Source organism: Phocoena phocoena, chromosome 14, assembly GCF_963924675.1.
Source record: "Phocoena phocoena chromosome 14, mPhoPho1.1, whole genome shotgun sequence".
NCBI lineage: Eukaryota > Metazoa > Chordata > Mammalia > Artiodactyla > Phocoenidae > Phocoena > Phocoena phocoena.
The window spans coordinates 55202108-55214347 of record NC_089232.1 but is presented as its reverse complement, the minus strand read 5'-3'; positions in this window follow the sequence as shown (position 1 = coordinate 55214347).

The window sequence follows — 12240 nt, the reverse complement described above, 5'->3', positions numbered from 1 at the left end:
AGAGAAATAAACTTCCATCTTGTCGAAGCTGCTGTCATGTTTGGTCTCCCAGTTACAGCTGCCAAAATCTTTTCCGTATTTGATTTCGACTACTTGGAAGTAGAGGACTGTCATAAAAAATACTCACTTACGTGGTACTGGCTTCACAGTCAGGTAGGGCAGACACAGATAGGCAGATGGGGAAGTTGGGGACCCTTGTTATGCTCTGGCAGAAGATTTAGTAAACTGTCATCTTGATCAGTACCTTGACAGGAAGACCATGTGCTCTCTGAGCCTGTAGAGAACTTGAGAACTGGGGAGGTCCTGACTACTTGCTGCGTTGGGAAGATTCCTAGAAAAGAGAGATGAACTCGAGTTAGACCTATAGCCAGTTTTCAAGCAGAGACGGAAGGGAATACAGTTCTACTAAGGGCACCTATGCTGGCTGCCTGCAACCTAAATTGACTCAGAGTCTGGAATTTTGGAGCCTCGAAGAGTTGGCAATGCCAACTTCTTCTGCACCCCAGATGGAAGGAGTGACCAAAGTTGGCTCTGAACAGACAGCCTTAGTAGGAGTTAAGACTATGGCCCCGAGCCTTCCTCAAGCTTTCCCAGGTGAGAATTCTCTGCCAGACTTTGGGAGCCAGCCCAGCAGCCAAGATCAGATTAAGGGTGTTCCCTTTCCACCCTGGCCTATTGTCTCAGATGGCCTGAAGATAGCAGCCATGAAGCTGAGAGAGGGGTCTGGGCAGAGCACGGAAGACAGTAAAAGTACAGCCTGACAAACTCTGTCAGGACAAGACCTTTGGCTGAGTTACCTGCACATGGAACTGACTCAGCAAATAGGCCAGGAGCCCGAGGGAGGCATATTCTTTGATGCCCACTTCAGATATGGTTATGGAGGTCAGTGACCTAGTAAGAGTCTCCCAGAGGACAAAGCCAAGAGCCAAGGAGGACAGTGGACAAGGGAGTTACTTCTAGAAAACAGAAGGACAGGAGTCTTTATAACGTCTAACTAGCATGATTTGGTAATTGCTGTGGACTGGGACCATCTGTGTAGTTCCCATTTTTTAATTTTCCGAGTAAGAATTGTTTTTAAAATGTGATATGTGGTTCTTGTTCCATCATTGTCTGTTGGAGGAGGGTGGGATGCAGATGTGTCTTTTTATATATATATAAATTTATTTATTTATTCATTTATTTAATTTTTGGCCGCATTGGGTCTTTGTTGCTGCACGCGGGCTTTCTCTAGTTGCTGAGAGCGGGGGCTACTCTTCGTGGTGGTGCGCGGGCTTCTCATCGTGGTGGCTTTCCTGGTTGCGGAGCCGGGACTCTAGCCCCACAGGCTTCAGTAGTTGTGGTACGTGGGCTCAGTAGTTGTGGCTCACGGGCTTAGTTGCTCCGTGGCATGTGGGATCTTCCCGGACCAGGGCTCGAACCCATGTCCCCTGCATTGGCAGGCAGATTCTTAACCACTACACCACCAGGGAAGTTCCAGATGTGTCTTTTAAGCGTGTTGCTCTCCAGGCCACAGGTAACCACATCCAGATCTGATTGAGGTGTTGGGTGCAAGATGACCTGGTGTTTGAGGTTGTTTGTCTTGGAAGACAATGTTAGTGTTTTATGTGTGAAGAGGAGAGTGACCACAGATAGTAAGGTGGCCAAAGGGGTGAACTGTGGCAGAGACTGCTAATTTGCCCCAAGATCCATTTTTCCTTTGTCTCTCTAATAATATAACACCTGAAGTAGAGTGAAGCAAGTGGCCACCCAGGATAAAACTGCATTTCCCTGATGCTTTGAAGTTTTATGTGGCCATAAATCTAAGTTCTGGCCAGTGGGATGTGAATAAAGTGATGGTACAAGTTCTGGATGATATCATAGAAAGGCAGGAGACACTCTCTCCATCCCCTTTCCCTGTCTTGATGGCTGGAAGGCAGACATGTTGGAGAGTCATGTTGGTCCACGCATATGATTGCAAACCCTAAGGATGGTGGAGCAACAAGATAGAAGGAGCCTGGATCCCAACATTGCAGAGCTGAGGCAGCATGCCAGTTGGGACTTTTTTTTTTTTTTTTTTTGCGGTATGTGGGCCTCCCACTGCTGTGGCCTCTCCCGCCGTGGAGCGCAGGCTCCGACGCACAGGCCCAGCGGCCATGGCCCACGGGCCCAGCCGCTCCGCGGCACATGGGATCCTCCCGGACCAGGGCACAAACCCGCGCCCCCCACATCGGCAGGCGGACTCCCAACCACTGCACCACCAGGGAAGCCCCAGTTGAGACTTTTAAATGAGACAGAAATAAACTTGCTCAAATCACTGGTATTTGGAGGTTTTATTTGTTTTTGTTGTCGCGTCTGAGCCTCTAACCTAAGTAATACAGCATCTCAATTACTGCAGTACCGTGGAGTAAGAGCTCTAGTACACATATATGCAAGGTGCTACGGGAGTGAAGTGAAAAGAGTGATTAATTCTGTTTTGGGGAAATCTGGGAAGACTCCCAGGAGGGGATGATATTTAAAATGCATCTTGAAGGGTGAGAGATTTTTCCAGATGCACAAGTGAGGCGAAAGGGAAGAACATACCTGGACGTTGGACAGTATGAGCAAAGGCTCAAAGTGGTGAAAGCACCTGTCAAACGGCTCAAGATGCATAAAGGGAGAGGCTGTTCTGGGAGATGGGACTGGTGACTTAGATGGAGTCAGTTGGGAAGGACCTTGAATGTCATGCTATGAAGTTTAGACTTTATTATTTGGAAACACGGAGGGGTTTAACAGGGAAGTAACATGATCTAATTTTTTTTTTTTTTTAAATAGGTCTGCAACTGTGTTTAAGATGGATTTGAGAAAAGAGAGCCTGGGGGCAGAGGAAAGGCACTATGTAAATGTAATGCAAGTCAATTTTGACTTTCCCACAGAAACAATGTTATAAAAGAGGATTATGCTCCTGGCCATGGGTCTGACATACAGATTTTTATAGAACTGACCACAAAACCAAACTCAAGGAACTATAATGGTATACCCATAATCTCTACATTACAAAGTTTCTAAACAGTATATGAATAATTAAATAGGGCCACACAGTAACTAACCACCAAAAGATATGTATGATATAATATAATGACTTTAGTCTCTTATTTCTACCCTTTAAGGAATTTATTGTTACAAAAGTAATCTGTTTATTTTTAATAGCTTTATTGAACTATAACTGGCCTATAGTGAACTGTACATATTTAAAGTATACAATGTGATAAGTTTTGACATATTTATACACCCTTGAAACCATCACCACAGCCAAGAAAATGAACATTTCCATCACCCTAAAAGTCTCCTCTTATGTAATTCTTCTCCCACCCCTTCCCCATCTACCAATTCCCAGGCAATCACTGCTCTGCTTTCTTTTTTTTTAATATTCTAGAATTTTATATAAATGGAATCATATCATATGTACTCTTTTTAGTCTGACTTCTTTCTCTCAGCGTAATTATTTTTGATATGCATCCGTGTTGCAGCACATATAAATAGTTAATTCTTTGTTAATATTGAGTAATATTCCATTGTACAGATATACCACAGTTTATGTATCCAGTCACCTGTTGATGGACCTTTGGTTGTTTCCAGTATTTGGTTATTACAAATAAAGCTACTATGTGCATTCACGAATAAGTCTTTGAGAAACATATGCTTTCATTTCTCTGGGTGAATACCTAGGAGTGGAATGGCTGGATCACGATAGGTATATATTTAACTTTTTAAGAAACTGTCAAGAAGTTTTCCAAAGTGGTTGGTGGTTGTACCATTTTACATTTTCACCAGCTATGTATGCAGGTTCCAGTTCCTCCATGCACTTGCCAAAACTTGATAGGGTCAGTCTCTTTATTTTAGCCTTTCCAGTAGGTTTTTGGTGGTATCTCAAATCTTTTATCTGTTATTGATTAGATTATTTTCTTACTATTACGTTTTGAGAGGTCTTTATGTATTCTGGATACAAGTCCTTTATCAGATATATGATTTGCAAATACTTTCTCCAAGTCTGTGGTTCCTCTTTGAGTTCTCTTAATAGTGTCTGTTAAGAGCAGACATTTTTAATTCGGATAAAGTCCAATTGATCAATTTACTCTTTTATGGATCATACTTTTGGTGCTATATCTAAGAAATTTTTGCCTACTCCATGGTTGCAAAGGTTTTCTTCTAGATGTTTTACTTACAGTTAAGTCTATAGTGCATTTTGAGTTATATTTTGTATATGGTGCAGAGTATAGATAGAGACCTTTTTGCTTATGGGTGTGTAATTGTTCCAGCAGTATTTGTTGAAAACACCATCTTTTTTGGACAGCATTGCCTTTGTGCCTTTGTTGAAAATCACTTGTCCTGTAAGTATAGGATAATACTTATAGGTCAATTTCACCTCAATAAAGCTGTTTTTTAAAAAAAGTATAGGGTCTATTTCTGGTCTCTTGATTCTGTTCCATTGATGTCTATTTTTATGCCAATATCAAACTGTCTTGATTTATTGTAACCTTTTAATAACTTTTGAAATCAGGTAGTGTTTTCCAACTTTGCTCTTCAAAAGTTGTTTTGATGATTCTCGGTCCCTGGCACTTCCGTATGAATGTCAGAGTCAGTTTTCAAACCTCTGTTTACTTTTATATACAAAAAAACACAGAGAAAAAAGTAAAAATCACAATAATCTTACCACTTAGAGACTATCCCTGATAATATTTTGGTTGTATACTTCTTTTTTTTTTAAGTCCTTGTTTGATTTAACTTTGGCCGCATGGCTTGCGGGATCTCCGTTCCCTGACCAGGAGCTGAACCCGGGTCAGGGCAGTGAAAGCACCAAGTCCTAATCACTGGACCACCAGGAAATTCCCTTTGGTTATAGATTTTTTTCTATGCTTTAAAATATTTGCTTTATTAAATGTTTATGTAGCATTATATGCTAAGCACTGGTTTTTTTTAACATTAGGTTTATCGAAATATATGTATGGTGAAATTCACTTTACAAGTGTATGGTTTGATGAGTGTTGACAAATATAGAGAGGCACGTAACCACCATCACAGTCAAGACGTAGAATATTTTCATCACCCAAAAGGTTCCCTCAAGCCCTTTTACAGTCACTCCCCTCTTCCAACCCCAAGGAATCACTGGCCTGATTTCTGTCCCTGTACTTTTGCCTTTTTTCTAGAATATCACGTATTTGGAATCACAGTATATAATCTTCTGTGTCTGTCTTCTTTCACTTCGCGTATTGCTTTTGAGTTCCATGCATGTTGTATATATGAGTAATTTGTTCCTTTTATTGCTAAGTAGTATTCCATTGTATGGATATACCAGTTTGTTTATCCGTCCACCAGTTGATGGACATTTGGGTTGTATCCAGTTTAGGGCAATTGTGAATAAAGCTGCTATAAACATTTGCATACTGGTATTTGTGTGCACACGTGTTTACATTTCTCTTGAGTAAATACCTAGAAGTAGGATTGCCGAATCATTTGCCAAGTGGATGTTTAACTTTATACATTTTGAATCTTGATATTCATAATGGCCACAGCTGTAAGAGATACGTCACCAAATGATAGACATGCATCATTCGCTGGGCCCATTCAATCACGGCATTTGTATTTCACTCCCATCCATCCATTCTGCAATTTACTTTGACATTTAGCTAGTAAATTTCCACCTTTCCTGGTTATTCTTGCAAAATAACTGGAAGGTTTTGTGTTTTTATATTTTTAGCCAACCAATTCAACATTCTCTTAAACTCTCTGGAAAATTGTCCAAGCTTATTTCTTTAATTGTGTAGTGTAGATAGAATTTTTAATAGGTGACATATTTACTTAGTTTTCAGGAATAACATCACCTTATGATGGAAACATTTCCAAATAACCAGTTTCAAAATGCTCTCTCCTTAGCCTATATTTTAGTTGAAAAGATGTGCCTCTCTCACTCACTGCTGAAATGTTCCCTACAGGTTGATAAGAAGGACATTTTCTGTCCGAAATATTGGCTGGGGTCACACACTGCCAATAAACACTTGTCATAGAAAAGGTCAGAGAGTCTAGAATATACTCGTCTTTCTGTAAAAGAAAAATGCACACATTGTCCTTAGATCTGATTCCCAGAAGACCTGCAGGTTCAGAAAGAGTTTCCTGTTATACCCTTCTCTTTTACAAAGTATGAAAATATACTTCTGTTTAAGGCATCGCTTTTATTTTATTTTATTTTTATTGAAGTATAGCTGATTTACAAGTGCCTATCTCTGCTGTACAGCAAAGTGACTCAGTTATACACACACACACACATATATATATTCTTTTCCATTATGGTTTATCATAGGATAAGGCATCGCTTTTATAAAACCAACCGCACTGGTGGCACACTGGAGCACTTAGGAACAAATGAAGCCTTGTGCTGACAGGGAGCCAAAGTAGGAAGGTGCCCCCTAAATACCCCACACAGAGGAGCTGGCCCTCACCTCTAGGGTTCCCAGAGAACCTTCTGGGACTCAGGATAATCTGAAACTGGGACTGAGGGAGGGCACCGTGTCAACCCATTTATTAAATATTTGGTAAATCTTAAATTTCTAGATTAAAATAAAACCCGACTCAATATTTTTATGCCTCACTCCAAGGATCATATTGCAGTTTTCACTTTGGAGACCAAGATATAGGGAGGGACTTCTGGGGCATCAGCTGAGAGACGCCTGCCTGCAGGTTGGACCCTGAAGGCTGGAGGGCCCCCTTTGGGGGAGTAATAGCTTTTCCTTTTAAGCAGAAGGAAAACCCAGACTCCCAAGTCCCTCAGTCCCTGGTACTATCTCCTGAAGTGGGCAGGGGGCCGCCACTCCTCTGCCACCTACTCCTCTGGCTGCCTCTCGGAGGGGTCCTTTGATCCTGGAGGGTGGGGAGAGGGCCCCCGGGGGCAGGGAAGGGGCTGCCAGTGCTGCGGGCATTTTCTCTGGGAGGTTCCCGGGTGCACCCTCACCAGGCAGGGCCTCCATCAATTGCTGGTTGAGGGGACGGTTGAGGCGGCTGTGGGTGTTGGTAGGGAGCAAAGCCCTAAAGTGGGACCTTATCACCCTAAACCTGGAGTCATCTGGGAGGCAGGCCCTGGTAAGAGGGCTTCACCCCACTGCTTCCAGCTTTACAGAGCCTTGTGCTTAGAACCTCCTCTGTAAATATTTGTTGGATTTAGTTGAATGGAGTTGAAATCTCATTTCCTGATTCCAGCCAGATTGGAAGGGAAGGCTGGGTGGGCCGGGCTCTGAGTTGTGGGGGGTGGAGTGGGAAGGAAGCAAAGCCAATTTGGGCAGCTCAGCCCTTAGGGGAACATCCTGAACCCCGAAGAGCTTCGGCCATTCTCATCCTTCCAGCCGCTACTTGGCTGAGGGTCTGCATCCCAGATGAGGGCCCCTGATGGTCCATATGGAGGGAAGCAGGTGGAGGGAGAGGCTGGGAGGGGCCAAGTGAAGGGAACAGCCAAACCCAGAGCCCCAGGGGATGTGTGTGCAGAACACAAGTTTCAGTGGAACAGAGTCTTGGTCCCCATCTTCTAGGACTTCTCTCCCAAGGAAGCTTCTCAGCCAGTTCTGCCCTCCTTGGCCTGGTGCTTGGAAAAGGCTCCCTATTCTGGCAACGGGAGAAGACCTCAGCACGTGTCCCCCCACGTGCTCAGAAGCATTACCTGTCCTCAGCGCACGCACACAGAGCCGCGTCTGTGCCTACTTGCAGACTCACACGGCCAGCCCAAGGCACACATGTGTCCCACAGGCAGACACACAAGCACATGCACTTGCCTGCCCTCCGTCAGACCTTCCGGTGTGAACACACGTATACGCACTCCTAGAGGCAGCCATCACCCCCCAGACACGGGTCGTCCCTCAGGCACAGACAGCCAGCCCACAGGTCCCACTCGGAGGGACGTGAAGCAGATGGGGTCCCCCAGGCTACGTGCTCCTCCAAGGCTGGTGTCCACCAGAGTCAGAGCCGCATTAGAGCAGCTGGCGTGACACAGGCTCCCACTGTGGTGCCAGGCCCAGGGGACAAAGGGGGCCTATTTCCTCCCTATCCCCGCAATCCTCCACCCTGGGGCCTGGGAGCCCAGCCGCCTGTTGCAGAGGGTTAGGGAGACTCCCCAAGAGGCCAGGTTCCGCATGAGGGGCTCGTGGAAAACTCCAGCCTGGGCGGGGATGGGGGGATGTAACTCCTGCCTCAGGAACCCCAGAGGGACGGGGGACCCCCTCCACTCTTTGGGTGGGGAGAGGAGAATCAGGGTTTGCACTTGTCCTGCTCGAGATGGGCACAGACCCCTACGATGTCTGGGAGGAGAGTTTCAGCTGCTCGTGGAATCAGGACATGGCCACTCTGTAAGGGTGTGGAGGCTGCAGCCTGCTGGTCACTTGACCGCCTCAAAAGCCTCCATGACCATAGCCACGGCCATCATCACGCCCTCCATTTCTGCTTTGACATCCTCACTACTTTTTTCTGGCACTTAACCCCCACTCGCCCCCCTGCAATGTATTCGTTCTGTCGCATCCCTCCATCACTGGTGATGGATTTCTTACTAGGTACGGGTGCTGCTCTGAGCAGAGGCGTGCTGGGCTCCTTTCATTTCACTCTGTGACAGATTTGCACCAGGGCTATGTTCCAGGCAAACTGATGCTTCTCGCTTTCTTCCAAAGACAAGACCTTTTCCTTTCTCTGTGCTTTTTGCTCATTCACTTAGTAAAGAGTACAATAAACACGTATTGAGCATAGGGTTACCAGACACAATAATGCAGTATTTTTATCCATTCTTAGTAGTATTTGTTATTAGTAGTATTCATTGTTTATCCAAAATTCAAATCTAACTGGACATTCTGAATTTTTATTTGCTAAATGTGGGGACCTAACTGAGCACCTACTGTGAGCTGTGCTTGGGAGATACAGTGATGACAGAGCCAGTGTCTGCCCTCAGGAAGCTTCCAGTGTAGTGGGCGAGACTGACAAGTAAATACAGCCCTACCACAAGGAGAACTGGGGCTCTTATAGGGGAATTTCAGGGTGCCATGGGTACCTGGGGAAGGGAAAGCCACTCTGGTCTTGGGAGGTCAGAGAAGGCTCTGGGAGGAAGGATACTTGAGTTAAGACTTGTCTTAGTCCGTTCAGGCTGCTGTAACAGAATACCATAGACTGGGTGACTTATAAACAACAGAAATGTATTTCTCACAGTTTTGGAGGTGGTAAGTCCAAGGTCAATGCACCATCAGATTCAGTGTCTGGTGAGAGCCTGCTTCCTAGTTCACAGATGACCATCTTTTTGCTGTGTCTTCACATGGTGGGAAGGGTGAGGGAGCCCTCTGGGGTCTCTTTTATAAGGGCATTAATCCCATTCATGAGCGTTCCACTCTTATGACTTAATCACCTCCAAAGTCCCCACCTCCTAATAATATCCTGTCAGGGTTAGGATTTTGACATGTGAACTTTGGGGGCACACAAAAATTCAGTCCACAATGAGTCGTAAAAACTCAGCGGGGGTGGGGAGCCACAGTGAGCACTGGGACGGGAGAGACGGGCTGCAATTCTGTGCATTGGCACAGGGAGCCCCACATTTAAATGGCTCTCTACCGGCTGGGGGTGGGGTGGTCAACTGGGACAGGACTGAAGGCATTTGAAGGAGCCACAGCCAAGGCTAGCATGCAAGACAGGGCAGGTAGAGACAAAGGAAACTCCAACTGTATGGGTAGCCTATGCTTTCTATAAAAGGCTGAGGCAAAGAAGGACCCAGAATCAATTACAGATTGAATGCTTGGCATTCAGAAGGGGAAATGGCATTCAGAAGGGGAAATTCAGAAGGGGAAATTCCTTGACCTTGTGTCAGGAACCACCATGATATCCTCCCTTCCACTGTATGACTCCCCAGCTGGGACTTAGGTAGCCAACCCATGGCTGGATGTGAGGGAGGGGACTATGGCCAGACACAGACCTGAATGTACATGCATGTGAGCATGTACGGCTGGGTGGAGTGGCCGGGTGCCCGAGTGCATGACATCTCTTATTGTCTCATTGGTTTGGGCTTTTGCAAGACTAGGGCAGCAAAGGATGTAAAGAGCATGAACATCACCTTTAGAAACACCCGAGTTCGAATCCTGACTCTATCACTTACTAGCTGGTTAATCTCCACTGAGTTAACATAACCTCTCTGAGCCTAAGTTCCCCTCTTTGCAAAATAGGGGAAATTCCACCTAGCCTTACCTTAAAACAAACAAACCCAACAAGTTAATGGGGCTAATGTTAATTTTGCAGGATTGTTGGGAGGATTAAATGAGATGATGTAAATAAAATAACAGGCACATAATTGGCTGTGTAAAGGTTTATTTTTCTTTCCCTGCAAGCACCACACCTGCTATTCACACAGCAGTCATCACATGAAAACTAAGAGCAACAACATTTATATAATGTGGACCAACCAGTTAAGTCTTTTTTTTTTTTGGCCACACAGCGCGGCATGCCGGATCTTAGTTCCCTGACCAGGGATTGAACCCATTGCCCCCTGCAGTGGAAAAGCGGAATCTTAACCACTGGACCGCCAGGGAAGTCCCAAGATTTTCTAAGGTATTCATAATTAAGAGATGGAACATCATACTCTTTTAATATCCCAGTGAGATTTTCTGTATTTATAACCTTTCTTAAACTAAGAATCATAAAGACTTGTTGCTCACCGATGGTTAAGATCTAAAGAAAAACTAATGTCTGGGTACAGTCAGGTATTTCCATCATTAAGTTTCTACTGTTCTCAAATGAATGCAAAAACTGTTTTCCTTATTCCAATGTAAGAATTTCTCTGGAAAGTGTTCTCAGTACTCCCAGGGAGTAATGGGCCATCTGTAGCTCGTCCTGGGCTGTCAGCGTTAATTGCTCCAAGAGGAGGACTAAATGTGTGATCTGTTCTGCTAATCCCAGGGAAAACTTTATTTTCTAGCACACTACTTTCTCTTGCCTCTTGCAGACTAAAGGAGATCTCTGTGATGGATTAAATGTTTGTGAGCCCCCCTCCCTGCAAATTCATATACTGAAGCCCTCACCACCCATTGTGACTCTGTATTTGTAAATGGGGCCCCTAAGGAAGTAATTAGGGTTAAACGAGGTCATGAGGGTGGTGCCCGAATCCAATAGGACTGATGTCCTTATAAGAAGAGGAAGAGACACGAGAGATTTCTCTCGCTCTGCACCTGCACAGAGGAAAAGCCATGTGAAGACACAGAGAGAAGGCAGCTGTCTACAAGCCATGAGAGTCCTCGCCAGGAAGCAAATCAGCTGGCACCTTAACCTTGAACTTCCAGCCTCCAGAACTAAATAAATGTCTGCTGTTGAAGACACCCAGTCTGCAGTACTTTGTTATGGCAGCCCGAGTGGACAAATAAGGCTCTCTGTTCCTCCCATGCCGCGTCTGCCCGTAGCAGCTTGGTCTCAGACTGCTGTTAGTGCATGACACACATGCACAGGACATGCTTTCCCCCCTCCCAACCCTGGCCCCTTTCTAATAGCAGGTTTCCCCAGCAACCAACTTTCCAGGCAGTCCATTCCCTTTCCTCTTAATCAAGTCCATTCTCCATTGAATGGGCTTCTTTACTCACTGCCTTGAGGGAAGCAGATTCTTTTTTGTTTTTTATTCTTTTAAATTTAATTTTATTTATTTTTTTGTACAGCTGGTTCTTATTAGTTATCTATTTTATACTTATTAGTGTGTATATGTCAATCCCAATCTCCCAATTCATCCCACCACCACCCACCCACCCCCGGCCACTTTCCCCCCTTGGGGTCCATACTTTTGTCCTCTACATCTGTGTCTCTATTTCAAGGGCAGCAGATTCTACAGACTGACATTTTCTAGGGACTTTTCATCTTTTTTTTTTTTTTTTTTTTTTTTTGCGGTACGTGGGCCTCTCCCTGTTGTGGCTTCTCCCGTTGCGGAGCACAGGCTCCGCACGCGCAGGCATGGCTCACGGGCCCAGTCGCTCCGCGGCATGTGGGATCTTCCCGGACCAGGGCACGAACCGTGTCCCCTGCATCGGCAGGTGGACTCCCAACCACTGCGCCACCAGGGAAGCCCTTTTTCATCTTTTTTTCCAAATCTATATTTCAAAGCATACCCAAAGGGCACAGCAGAATTTTTAAATGGTGATCCCCATGAGTGACCGTCTTTGGTGTGCCCCCTCTGGGGTCTCTGGGGATGGGATGGGGGAGGGGACAATGGTATGTGAATGGTCCCGCCTTTACCACCTC